We start from the raw sequence: 13,126 nt of genomic DNA, 5'->3' as shown, positions 1-13,126 counted from the left end.
CTATAACCATATTTTAAAAGCAAAGTATTGGAGGGTGAGGTGGGGATGGGGACATGGAGATTAGATATTATTGTTTATGTCTTACAGATTCAGTTAAACAAAAAAACATTATGTGAGACCTTGTTAGGAGCAGAGTGAAAACTAGAACAAGACATGGTTGAGAGCCTTCAGCAGCTTACAAACTAGTGAAAGAGAAAGATTAATATATAAACAACTCCAGTACAACACAATATTATTAGAACGACAGCATGAAGTGCTGAAAAAGACCAGAGACTATACTGGAGAGCGGAAGTTACAGGATTCCTCAAGGTTCCAGGCAATTGAGTAGCAGCTGAACATAGAACTGACTATGCCACGCTGTCAGATTTGTTTGTTTTATTTTAGCAGAGACAGTTGTGTATCTTAAGCATGTAGAAAGTTTTATTGAGAAATATGGAAATGCAATGGGGAGTCATTTATTTGCACAGATATCATGGGTGGTTTTTGACGGTGTGAAACATACTGTTGCAGAGGACTGATGGACTCAGGACTTCTGCCAAAAAAAGAAAGCAAGAAAGAGAATCTTTGATCACAACTCAGTGTTGGGGTGAGGACAGGAAAGAAAATCTGAGCCCAGCAATGTGACAGACCTCAGGTGACTACTTCCTCATTGCAGGAATACTATGGACTAGTATTTGGTGGGAGAGGACAAGTCCGTTAAAAACTCTCCATTTCCTGTTTCTTTTCTCAGTTTTTTGGGGAGCCGTGGGTTTTCAGGGAACACAATTGTGTTATGCCAGGTAATTAAAATAATCTTTGTAACTTACTAAGTATTAATACACCGTCAATGCAAACATTTTTTTTTTTCAAACATGTTAAAATATTGTAGTTAAGTGGACAAAATAAAAGTGGAAGTACCCCATTACACACCCATTTATTATACTCCTCAGTGCTAACAATTTGTTGTAATACCCTTCCATCTTCCCTCTATAGTCTCTCTCACACGCGCGCGCGCACACACACACACACACAATTTTCTTTCCCAAAATAAAATTGGTGGTATTCCCGCAAATTTGAGGTTGAAGATATTTAAAAGCGTGGAGTTCGGAGCCGGCCAGGGCTGGGCTCAGATCCTCTGCGGCCTCCTGGCTGTACGACCTTAGACAAATTCCTTCATTTCTTTTTAAGTTTAAATTTCTTTGTTAAGGGCAGAAATGGTAATTACCTTGTAAAGCTGGAGGATCAAAATCAATAGCGTCTATAAATTACTCAGTACAGTGCCAGGCACATAGTAAGTGTTCAATAAACGCTATTACTATCTATATGGCAAGTGACCTTTCTCCTAAGACTAAAAGTAAGGAAATGCTATGCAAATGTCCAACCCCCCCCCCCCCACACTAATTATATCTAAGTTGGGAAGAGCTTGCTTTCCCAGAGCATAAAACAGATCCAAGTAATACTTCAATTGAGAATTCTCCGTGGATTTTTGGTGCAACTCCCATGCACCGCCCTTCTCCCCCGCCCCCCCCCCCCTTCTGACGTCTAGGAAGTGGACTTTCCAACAGAGAACTTTTGGGATTCCCGTCGGGACGAGGATGCTCCACCAGGTTAGGGTTTACGCCGTGTGGTTGATTGCGGGGTGGCAGCCCTTTGCGCGGGCCTCCTCCTGGAGCGCGGGCTGCAACCGGGGACGCCAGTCGTCGGGGAGCGGAGGGAGCCCTGGGGGCCGGGGGCGGGCGCGGGGCGTGCGGGGCGTGCGGGGCGCGCGGGGCGCAGGCTGCAGGCGGAGGGGCCCGGCCGGGGCGCCCCAGGCCCGCGGCGTCGCCCCCGCCGTCGGCAGGCAGCCCCGGAGCCCACCGCCGCGGCCCCGCAGCCCCGGCCCGTCCCGCCGTCCCGCCGTCGCGCCGCTTTCCTTCTTGGCACTGCCCTCTGCCCTCCGTGGAGCCTCCGTTTACTCCCCCGTCCCTCGCAGCCCCCCGCGGGTCGCCCTCCGCTGGCCACGGTCCCCCATTTTGTCCCCTCTCCGTGGTCCCCCGTCGCCCCGCGCCCCCCCGGCTCGCCCTGCCCGCGGACCCGCCGACGGCGATGCTGCGGACCCCGCGGCCGGGGTCGGCTCCGCGGGGAGGCCTCCGTGCACCTCCGCCCGCCCCCCGGGGGCGCGGGAGGCAAGTTTCCGCCCCGTCCTTTCCCCAGTGACAGGACTTGGCGGCGGCCGCGGCCGGGGAGGCGGAGGGAGGGACGGCCTGGCTCCCGAGCCCCCTCCCCTGCTCGCGAGCTCGCGCGGTCTGTGTCTCTCCGCAAGTGCGGAGACGCGGAGGAGGAGGAGGAGGAGGAGGAGGAGGAGGAGGAGGAGGAGGGAGTTGGGGGAGGATCTCCATTGAAATAAACAACCAGGCAGCAGTTATTAACACGGGAACATGGCGGCCGCAGCCTCAGCCACAGCTTCGGCGGCGAAGGTCAGCGCCGACGGCAGCCGGCACCTGACGGCGTGACCGACCCGAGCCGGTAACCGCGCCTTCCCCGGGGGCCGCGAGGGCGGGCGGCGGGCGGCGGGCGGCGGGCGGGGGGCGCCGCGTCCCCACCCCCGGCCGCGGCTGCCCCTGGCGCGCCGAGCCCCGCGGAGCCGAGCGCCGCGGCCGGGGCCGTTTTTGTGTTGCGGGCACCGCCGCGGGCGCGCGGAGGACGGGACTCGCATCCCGGAGGCGCCGCGGGGCCGGGGCGCTGGGGCCGGGGGGCGGGGGGTGGGGCGGGCGGGAAGCGGCGGGGAGCCGCGGAGTCCCCGGGAGAGAAAGGAGGCGCTCCAGCGCTTGGCGAGTCCCGGAGCGCGAGGCGGGCGGAGGCTGCAGCCCGCGGCGCCGGCGAGAGGTGAGAGCCGAGCCGAGGCGCGGCGGGGAGGCCCCCGCCCGGGAGCGCGGCGCGGGGTCGGCGGGGAGCGAGGCTCCGGCGCCCTCGCGGCGGGGAGGGAGCGGCCGAGACGGGGAGGTGGATCCCGGGAAGGTGCCTTCTTTCATGGAAGCGCGGAGCGGCTGCGGCGCAGGGTGGGAGTCGGGCGCGGGGAGGCAGGACCCGGGAAGTGCTCGGGGGTGTGTGAAGGTGAAGCGCGGGGCCGGGGCCGGGGCCGGGGCAGGGGCCGGGGCTGGGGCCGGGGCCGGCCGGCGGGCCCGTGTCAGCGCCGCGGGCGGGGGGCGGGGGACGGGGGGCGAGGGGCGCCGCGGCCGGGCGGGCGGCCGGGGAAGAGCTGCGGCGGGCGGGGCGGGCGGCGCGCTCGGGCCGAGCAGGCCGGCGGCGGTGGGGGTGGGGGTGGGGAGCCGGGGAGCCGGGGAGCCGGGGAGCCGGGGGCCGGGCCGCGGCGGCGGCGCCGAGCTGGGCTCGCCCCTGACTTAACTTTCTGGGTGCGGGCATGAGTGCTGGAGGCGCGCTGGGGCCGGGGCTGGGGGCGGGAGGCGGGCCGGGAGGTTCCGGGTTGGCTCGCCAGCGCCCCCTTTTCTCTCCCCCGTCTCCCCGCCCCTGAAGGGACAGGCCCCTCAGGGCCCCAGGCGGGAAGCGGGAGGGGCCCTCCCGGCCGACTCGCGACGGTCACGCCCCGGGCCCGGGGACACTTCTCCCTCGGCCTCCGGGGGCTGCCGCGAGAGAGGGAGAGGGAGAGGGGGAGAGGGAGAGGGAGAGAGGGGGCCGGGGTCGGCGCGCCGCGCTGGAGCTCCCCGTCCCCCGCCCCTCGCCCCTCCGGGGAGTCCCGGAGGCGCCTCTTCCGAGCTCGGGGGTGGGTCGGTCCCTGGTTCGATGGTTCCTCCCTCTTCCCCCTCCCTCGAGTGGTTTCCGGGGCCTGCGGGACCGAGGGGCGGGAATCGGGGACCCGGCCCCCTTGCCCCGGCCCAGAGCTGGACCGGGCCTAACGCCCTGCGGGTCTGTCACCGGCGGGGGAAACTTTCCCAAACCGGGGACCGAGCCTGAACACCTCCTCCGCCACCTCGTCCTCTAATCCCACTCCCACTCCACCTCCTCCAACGCCTTCCCCTCCCTCCGACCCGAATCTCGCTGCGTGTGACTGATGGGGCAGTGAGCCAATCGGAGGCGGGGAGCTGACCTGCCGGGCGTCGGTAAGCCAATCGTGGGGAGCGGAGGAAGGAAGGGGGCGGGGTCGCCTCCCGACCAGTTAGAGCGGAGTTGCACGCGGGGCGGGGGAGCCATGGAGACGCCGAGCCAGCCGCTCTCGTCCATCCCTAGTCCCCGGTTCCTCGGTCCGTGCGGTCTTGTCACTTAGCGGGGCTCCGGCCCGGGAGGCTCGTACTCTACGCGAGATGCTGTATTTCTCTTGTTACCGCAAGAGACGTCGTCTTAGACCAGGCGAAGTGTAAAGCCACTTGGTATGCGGCAGTAAGTCTCCGAGGCCCGCTTCTAAAATGGCATGTGTGCCGTAGGGATGGAGCCCTGGACCTCACGGCCGGCTACGGGTGACGGTCCTGGAGTTACCAGTTCACCTCCGCCTCGGTTTCCCTCAGCTCCTCCAGCGTGGGGCCGGGGGATTTGAAAGGGCTCTCCGAAAATGAAGGCATCGGGATAGTCTTCGGCCAGTTGATTATTGGGAATGTAAAGCATCATTGTTTGTAATGGCTTCGCTGGTTCCTCGTTTAATTAGACCGCCAGTACCCAAAGTGCACTTGGAACTTCGGCATTTGGGATGACATTAAAAAAAAAAAAAAAAGTTGTTTATGGTATGCGTGTCTTTTTTTTTTTTTTTCTTTCTTTCTTGAGTAAACAAAATGAAGTTAGGAACCAAAGCATCACTGTTTGGAACATAAAGCGTTGGTATTTAAGAAGCAAAGCTAGTCAAAGAATATTTGTCGACAGGGAGAAAAAAAAAAAAGTCTAAGTGTAGTTTGCTCGATGACTCCCACACAAAAGATTCTTAAAAAATAAATTAGTTTTCTTAAACACTGCTGAATTGAACAGTGTGTGGGCACTTGTCTGGTTTATGCAAGGTTAGGAGACCTCTTTGGTTGCCTTATGTCGGTCGTTGGGTTCCGTCCAGTGACTTTCTCAACTCCCTGACTTTTAAGAATAGGGAGGCTAGGTCTTTGGTTCTCAATAAAGAGCACAGGTTGCTCCGCAGGAATAAGCTGTCTTTTAAAAAGGCAGCAGCTGCTACAGTGCTTTTTTATGTGTATGTGTGCTCCTGTTCTTTGTTGGTGAGGTTTAGTGCATGCTGACAGCAGCAAGGCCCCTTTTCCCAACTGGAATTTGTAAAAATCTTTGGGAGTTCAGAGAATGAAACTGAGAATGAATTCATTCATTTTGTGTTAAGTAGCCCATGAATTTAATCTTGGGAAGCGATTTTTTTTTTTTTTTTTTTGGAGGTATCTTAGGTGCGTGGTATTTATCTATACTGCTTTCTCAAGCTTTTATTAAAATTTGGTTACCATAAAAAAGAATTGAGGAACTCTGGTTTTAGGAAATAGGATTTACCACACTGTACACGTGTTCTGCTGTAGTATACCATCCTCAAATTTATAGTGTGAATTCTTAATTCAGTATAATTTTTAGTGTTTATGTAGACAGAAATTAATTGCATTTTGCTGAAGTCCTTTGGGTGTTATTTTAGTGATAAAATAGTAAAAACTGTGGGGATAAAACATTTAGCTGCCAAGAGTGGCAAATATTGTAAATTAAACATGCAAAATTTGACAACATTGAAACCCCCCCCATGATTAGTTAATTGAGTTAGTGATGGCCACTCCGACGTGTTCCCGTCTCTCTTTTGTATGCGTAAGAGCAGCACATTATTTTACTTCATTCCCTACAACAATCCTTGAAAATGTTCTCAGATTCTTGGTGGCAGAGTCTAAGTAGCAAGTCCTCCAAAGCCGGGCTAGGAAGGGAAAAAAAAAAAAAAAAAAAAAAACTCCTAAGCATATGGAGACATCTAGAAAAAGATGTGCATCGTCAGCTGTGATTCCATTGTGTGCTCTCAGACTAGATCTGAGCCTTCTTCCTCCTGGGGATTTCAGTCTTAACAGAGGAGTTCTTTGACTTTTAGATGTCAGGATACCGAAACAGAGGGGAGGAGAAAAGCTTTCCAGTTATGAATTTAATATTTTTTAGATAGTTTGGCTCAGATTTTAACCTTTTACTAGTTAAATATAATTTATATGACTTTCATTCACTGTTAGAGGAGCATTCACTGGAAATGTAAAACATTAAGGATTGGAGGGGGACTTGGGCTGTGTTATGAGTGCATAAAGGGGTAATGCTCCTTGGCTGGCTTTATCTATAGCTATAGCTTATTAAAGCTTTCTAAGCCTCACAATCGAGGACCTATGAGCAGTGCTTTCATTACACACCCTATATTTAAGAATTCAGTACCTTAGCTGTTTCAAATCACATCAGGTTGAAATGTGACCCATAAGTTGACAGCTTGAATTTCTTAGAAAAAAAATGTGTAGTATTGGGTTTAAAAGCGATTCTTTTAAGCAATCTTAGGATGTTAGGTAGCAAAAAAAAAAAAGTCCCTTTAAACAATTTTTCTAGAAGGTCAATTTTCTGAAATGCACAGTGTGTTCTAGATATTTTGACCAATATTGTATCATGGTTGAAATTATGTTTAAAAGCATAATTCATGCTTAGTTATTTTTATGGCAAAACTGCTACTTAAATTACTGGCTTTTCAATATTCTGTATTTACAGTGTTTGGTGATTTATGTTATATGCTCTGTCAATTTTAAATTAAGAGAATAGGAGGGAGAAAGAAAATAAGTTACTGCTTTAAGGTATTAGTCTCTTATTGTAGTAAATCTTAAAATCAGTGGAAATTAGTATCTTTCCCTTAATGAAATAATCACTATTTACATACCAATGATGAGAGCCATTCAAAGGAAAACAGAACAAAACACTCAGTATCTTATACTCTTAAACCTGAAGCTCATTTTACCTCTGACTTGCTTTCTAAACAAAAAATATTCTTAGCGTTTATGTGTTTACTTTTTTGTTTTAAAGGGTCATAGAAGGGTTTATAAATTGCAAACTGTAGAATGTTATGTTACTCTCTAAAGTCTATTAAAAGTAATGTCTGGAAAAGTTATAAAATACAGTTTTAGGTCATAGACCCTCAATTCAGACAGCATAAAGAAACTCGTATTTTATGGATTCTAGGTACTAGTTTCTAAATAGAGGTGAGATTGTGACTTCGGTGAATATTTTAGAAGCTGGTTTAGTTTTCCTAGCTGTTGTAAAACTGAGGCAAAACTGGTTATGAAAAGGACTGAAAATCTTGGAGGTAAACTTGTGTTTGAAGGTAACTAAAATGAAAGGACTAGATGGTTTGTAGGTAGATCACAATGCTCGTGGCTTTTAGGGGAAAGATTTTATGTCTATCCTATGAAATGTTCATCAGTAACCACATTTCTGGCTTCTAGTGGCTATGATGACATAATGCAATTGTGGAAAAATTGATTCAAGGACAATTTTCAGTTGGTTCCTTAGTTGGAAATTTCTAGAGGAGAATTAAGCAGGGAATCTATGGGGATGTTTTACTTAGCTGCTTTTGAGGCTTTCAGATGTAGAATCTTAATTTTAAGTAAGAAATGGAGGAGAACTGCTCCTAGGTGGAAGTTATTGGCAACTAGGTAAAGGTTCTGAAAGAAAAAACAATTTTTAAATATCAATTGATAGATACATGGAGAATTGAAGTTAGCAGGTCAAATCTGGTAGAATTTATGCCTTATAGGCAGCAAATTATGAACTGTTAAGAGTTCCTGTTGGTAACTTAAATCCCACATTAGGCTTTTTAGGTTTTTGTCTTTGCATTCTTGCCTCATTTAACCTTTCATTCATTTGTTCTTTATTTATTTGATGAGTATTTGAGTATCCCAGCTTTGGCAGTTTACTTTGATAGTGTAAACTGTCCATTACAAATCCTGTGATTTAAGGGGGGAACACAGAGTGGGTGATTTTGGTGGAGGAGGAGGTAGAAAGGCACATGTTACCCTAATTTTCAACTGGCTTGGATACTGAAGATCTAGTTTTCTGGTGTGTGTCATGTTAATTAAACATTGTCAGAAAATTTTACTTTGATTTGAGTTTGAGTCTCTCCCCCACCCTGAAAATAGGGTTATATTTTTAATAAGTTGTTAAATGTCCCCTTAACCGATTAGCTTACAATCAAATAATTCTCCTTTAATGGAGATATGAATATTTATAATTTGTGTTTTATTTTCTCTGGAATCATGTTGTGTGTGGTCCGCGTGGCAATCTTTAGTTGGTCGAAGGTATTGGGGCAACAAGTCAGGGACCTCCCGTTCCGCGGAGAGTGTGCCTTGTTGCTGCTCTAAGGCTACGTATTCTGGGTTTTCACACCCTAAGTTTCTAAAGGATGAAAAACCCCCTTGTGCAGCCTTTCACAGGTGTTCTATGATTATTAGTTTTTCTAGATTTAACTCAATTCTTGTTCTTGACTAAAACGTCTGTATTGGGAGAGTAACAACAGTGCAACATAAATGAAAATAGCAGCTCTCCCTGAGTGCCAGCAACCTGTTAGGGGCTTTTTGAAGTGTGTTTCATTCTTTCTTTTTTTTTTGCCACAGCACTGTAAAATAGAGATACCTCATTTTTCAGAAGGTGAAGCTTAAAGGCGATTAAGTCCTTTTGCCTGTGAGCAAAACTTTGGGAGGGAAAATTATCCTGACCAGTGAGTGTGGGGAAACACATCGTAAGTATCAGAGGGAATGGTGAGTCTGAGAACATCTTCGTTTTAGGAATCTGATAAAGAACATGTTTGCAGGCCTTTGATAAGGCTCTCAGTGTAGATGTTTAGTCCCTGAGAGGGATGAATAGTCCTGCAAATCATGCCAGCAGGTGTCTAGGAAAGCCTTGCATCAAGGCAGGCCTGTACCTGGACAGGTGTTACTTATCTTAAGATCTATAAATAGTCTCTGGCTTTTTAGTCATCAGCCCAGCCTTTCTTTTTTTTTTTTTAATATTTTATTTATTCACGAAAGACACAGAGAGAGGCAGAGACATAGGCAGAGGGAGAAGCAGGCTCCATGCAGGGAGCCTGATGTGGGACTCGATCCCAGGACTCCAGGATCATGCCCTGGCACCCAACCGCTGAGCCACCCAGGGATCCCCATCAGCCCAGCCTTTAACAAATCTTAGATTGCAGGATTCTTGTCTGCTAATTTTCAAAAAATAAAAACTGTAATGGAAGAAATAAAAACAGGTAACATTTATTGAGTGGTTACTAAAAACCCAATGCAGGGTTCAGGCACCCTTACTGTGTGCTCTGCGTTTCTCACTGTAACACGTTGAGGTAGGTGCTCTCTTACTATTGTTCCTATTACAGAGTTTATGAAGTGGAGGCACAGAACTGTCAAATAACTTGCTGAGGGTCACACAGCCAGGGACTACTGGAGGAGAGTTTGAACCCAGGCACACGTTGCCCTTTGGTCCTGTCCCCTTAATGTGTTTCTGTTAGCTCATGGGCTCTGCTTGCTTCTTTCAGCGTCATGTGGCTGTGTCTAATCAAGGGCTTTGTGGAGGTAACACATCAGGAATTCTCCATTAGGGAAGAGAGAAGGGGTAGGAGTATTTTGAGAAAGCACATCCAGGTTGGCTATTTGTTTCTCACAGTGAAAAGCCAAGAAAATAAGCTCAAGAAAACTTGATTGTAGGCACTAGGGAGAAAATAGATTGAGAGCACGACAGCCGGTATTGGTTGAGAAAGGACGAAACACTGATTGAGATATTTGGCTTCTTGTTTCTTTACAATATATTTAATTCTAGTATGTTTAACTATTAGGTGGTGATTGTGTGATGCATGTTTTACAGATTTTGTGCAGTCTCTGTGGCGTGGATGACTTGGTGTTGAGATATTGTAGTCTTAAAAGAAGGCTGATAATATATGCAGTCATCTGACTTGTGCTCTGCTATTTGTGGAATTCTTCCGTCTGCTCAATTGTTTGCAAGGAGTGAGGAGAGCTTTCAGGGAACTCTTTCACCTATGCACGTGTGGGGAGCAGCATACACTACTTTTAGTGTTCCGGCTTCTGGGGACCGAAGACTTGTTGTCATAGATGAAAATATGATGCATGATATTTTCTGTTACTCATTTAGTGTGTCCATATGAAATGTGATCCCATCTGTTCCAAGGCTTAATAAGCTTGTGGAGTGTGAGTTCTGGAAGTTCCTGTTGTTGCTGACTGACCTCTGCCCATTGAAGTAGCCATATCTAAATGAGGATTGTCTTTTCTTGCAGATTATTTCTGCTTATAAAATCAGCTTCTTAATCAAACATGAAGTGACTTCCCTTGCCTTTGCTGGTACAGTAGCGTTTGTAAGAATATTTGATACTAAATTTTTCTTAAAATTTCTAAATCTGTTGTTGATATGCTTACTGGTGAAAAGCTTTCTTTTTTTTTTTTTTTTTTTTTAGTGAAAAGCTTTCAGTTATTGTCAAATGTAAATTCAAAAATGAGTTGCAGATCTTAGAGGAACCTATATTTTTACTTGAGTCATTCCTAGAGTCAAGCTAAAGGGAAAATTTAGATTGCTACGTGGATAACATTTTTGGGGGCATCTGGCTGGCTTAGTAGAGCATGTGACTTGATCTTGGGGTCATTAGTTCAAGCCCACGTAGGGTGTAGAGATTACTTAAAATAAAAATACATTTTAACGTACTTGTGTATATTTTAAAAATAGAATTATTCATACATGGGCTTATCAGGTGTTCACCTCTGGTTATTGTTGGAACATAGGTGGTGAATTCTTTCATATATACTTTTAGAATCCTAAATAAGGAATATGGAAATTTCTGGCTGAAAATCTAGATGTCAGGAGTATGAATTTCTGCTAACATTGATAGCATTTCTTGAAATTACAGAAGTTGATTTAATAGTTATGGAGACAGGCAGTAGGGGCTTGCGGGTGTTTGAGGCAATCTTGCTGTCCAATACCTGCCATCTTGCACCTGCAGCCCATTGTGGAGGTCGTGCTGTGTGTGCTGTGCATGGAAACTAAGCTTCTGCGTGGCTCAGTCGTTTAAAGAAGTGAGGATGGACTGGTAAATGATGGTGTGACTTTGCTTCAGTTTGGGTATAAATCTCTGTAGACTTTTCTCCTCTATCTCCTTTTATCCTTCCTTGGCCTTCTCATTTTTTTTTTTTTTGTCCCTTAAAGTTTAAAGATGGAAGATGGCTGGTAGTGAACGGAACACAAGGTTACGGAGGAAGTCTGTTACTATCATTAAGTATTTCATGTATGATCATGATCTATGGTTTCCCTCTTTACCAAACAGATTGGCTCTGCTAACAGCACTTAGGGAAGAAGCTAGCTATTTGTTAAGTAAGCCATTAGGTTGAAAACAGATCACTTAACAGGCACAGTACAGTAATTGGCTGATTTGTTGTTGGAAGTTAGTCCGTTGCTGGACAGTATTTGTGGTCCAGTAGACCAGGGGGCTGAGCTTCTGTTGTCTAATAGGATTGAGTATTACCTTCCCTAGTTTTTATGTATTTTATTTCTTACCTGTTTAAGGATATTGTTACAAACTCTGTAAGTGTTGGATGTCTTGAAAGTGTTCCTTAGATCCAAGTGGTCCAAATGGTGTAAATTTGAAATCGGAAGGCGATTTAAGATTGATGGAAATTGTAACCAAATTCCTAAAAAGCCTCAGGAATGCCTGCCTCTTTGGAGTTTCTGGTAGTGTACTGTATTTTCAATTTCTGGAATTCTATTTTGAGGCTTATGTGTAGTTCTCTTATTGATGTTTTAAGTAATAATATCTTGATTCCTTAAGACTCTTCTGTAAAAGTGTGGTATGAAAATATTTATCCCACTAAAACTGTCATTTTAATGTATTATTGCACCACTAGAGTCTTTTCTAAATAAACACATAGTAAGTATAAATAATGAAACCTAGTGAAGGAAATGGAAACCATGTAAAACTTTTTGATTCATGCTGTATTACCTTTTATTTTAAGTGGGAGATGTGTACAATTAAGAATTTTAATAAACAAAAAAAAAGAATTTTAATAAACGAAAGATTTTAAGCAATTAGATATAATACAAAAAATGACATGATATTCATTGTGAGCTGAACATATTGGCAGTGACAGTTGATAGTGACAGAAGTCAACAAAAATGCATAGACGCTGAAGGATATTAGAAAAAACTGGAGCATTATCCTTCTCTGGTTAAAGGATGTTCACATAAAAGCATTCTTGTAATTATTGGTGATCTCATTGTAGTAATAAATATTTTCACTTTGAGAAAAGGCATTGAGGAGAAAAAGAGAGATAGGAGATAAAGGGAACTCCAAATTCTCAATTCTAGGCGAGCAAAGCCTTGGACAGGAAGGAACTGGTCTGGATACCTCTGGTCTGGCCTTGAGTGCCTGTGGTAGGGCCAGTGAGCTGGGCCTCCTGCAGAGGTCAGGACTCTTACTAGGAGAGGCGCCTCCCTCCCCTACTCACTATCACTGGGAACAGCTGCTGACCCTATGGGAAGGAAAGGGAGAGCCTGTGGTAGATGAAACATGGGGTGAATCCCAGGGGATGAGGTCCCAGGTGCTCACCTGCAAAGCTGTTGTTTGCATCTGGACTTCCCACCAGGAGCTGGCTGGCTGTCGTGTATAACATTCTTCTGATCTGCATCCATAATTCAGGCAGTGCTGATGGCCTATTCCCTTCTGGTACCACCGAGCCCCACAGCCCTTCTACCCCCATGCTCTGTGAGGTGAGAAGTGAGGGGATTCCTCCTCGCCAGAGCAGGTAAAGACCAGGTAAGGCAGGGGAAGACCTTCAAGAGCTTGAGATTTTCAAAGGCTGAGGGCCTTGCATTTACCTGGCTTAGCTTTCAGAGGAGTGAGGGAAGCCAGTGCCTTCTCACCAAGGGATAAAGGGCTAAGGATGCCCTTTTCCATTCCTTTCTTGAAAAATCTCCCATTGAGATTCACATGTCTCCCACAGGCTCATTGTAGAGTTTCTGAACCTGCAGTCAGTTGCTCAGAGCTGTTTAGGGTCTTGGAGAAAGAGATCAAGTGTCTACTGGGGAGTGGTGGAGAGGAGAAGAAGAGGCATTCAGAAACTGGAGTGGCCTAGAGAGGTGTTTCTGTGTGCCAAAAAGGACCATGGAGATGGAGGATAGCAATGCAATAGAG

General features: G+C 47.1%; 1 protein-coding gene across 6 annotated transcripts in view; it reads left to right on the top strand.

The window, feature by feature from the left end:
* Positions 1-1,563: 1,563 nt before the first annotated feature.
* Positions 1,564-13,126, top strand: part of NCOA2 (nuclear receptor coactivator 2) — a 295,825-nt gene continuing 284,262 nt past the window's right edge. For 3 of the 6 annotated variants that reach the window (XM_038579489.1, XM_038579481.1, XM_038579482.1), the window contains exon 1: positions 2,329-2,484. The gene's annotated coding sequence lies outside the window, so the exon portion shown is untranslated. Of the gene's footprint in view, positions 1,587-2,328; positions 2,485-2,758; positions 2,845-13,126 lie in introns of those variants that run through there. The other 3 variants (XM_038579485.1, XM_038579483.1, XM_038579488.1) reach the window with 3 other exon arrangements.

The sequence above is a fragment of the Canis lupus genome, chromosome 29 (genome assembly GCF_011100685.1).
Source record: "Canis lupus familiaris isolate Mischka breed German Shepherd chromosome 29, alternate assembly UU_Cfam_GSD_1.0, whole genome shotgun sequence".
Lineage (NCBI taxonomy): Eukaryota > Metazoa > Chordata > Mammalia > Carnivora > Canidae > Canis > Canis lupus.
This window is presented reverse-complemented; position numbering and strand designations above follow the sequence as displayed.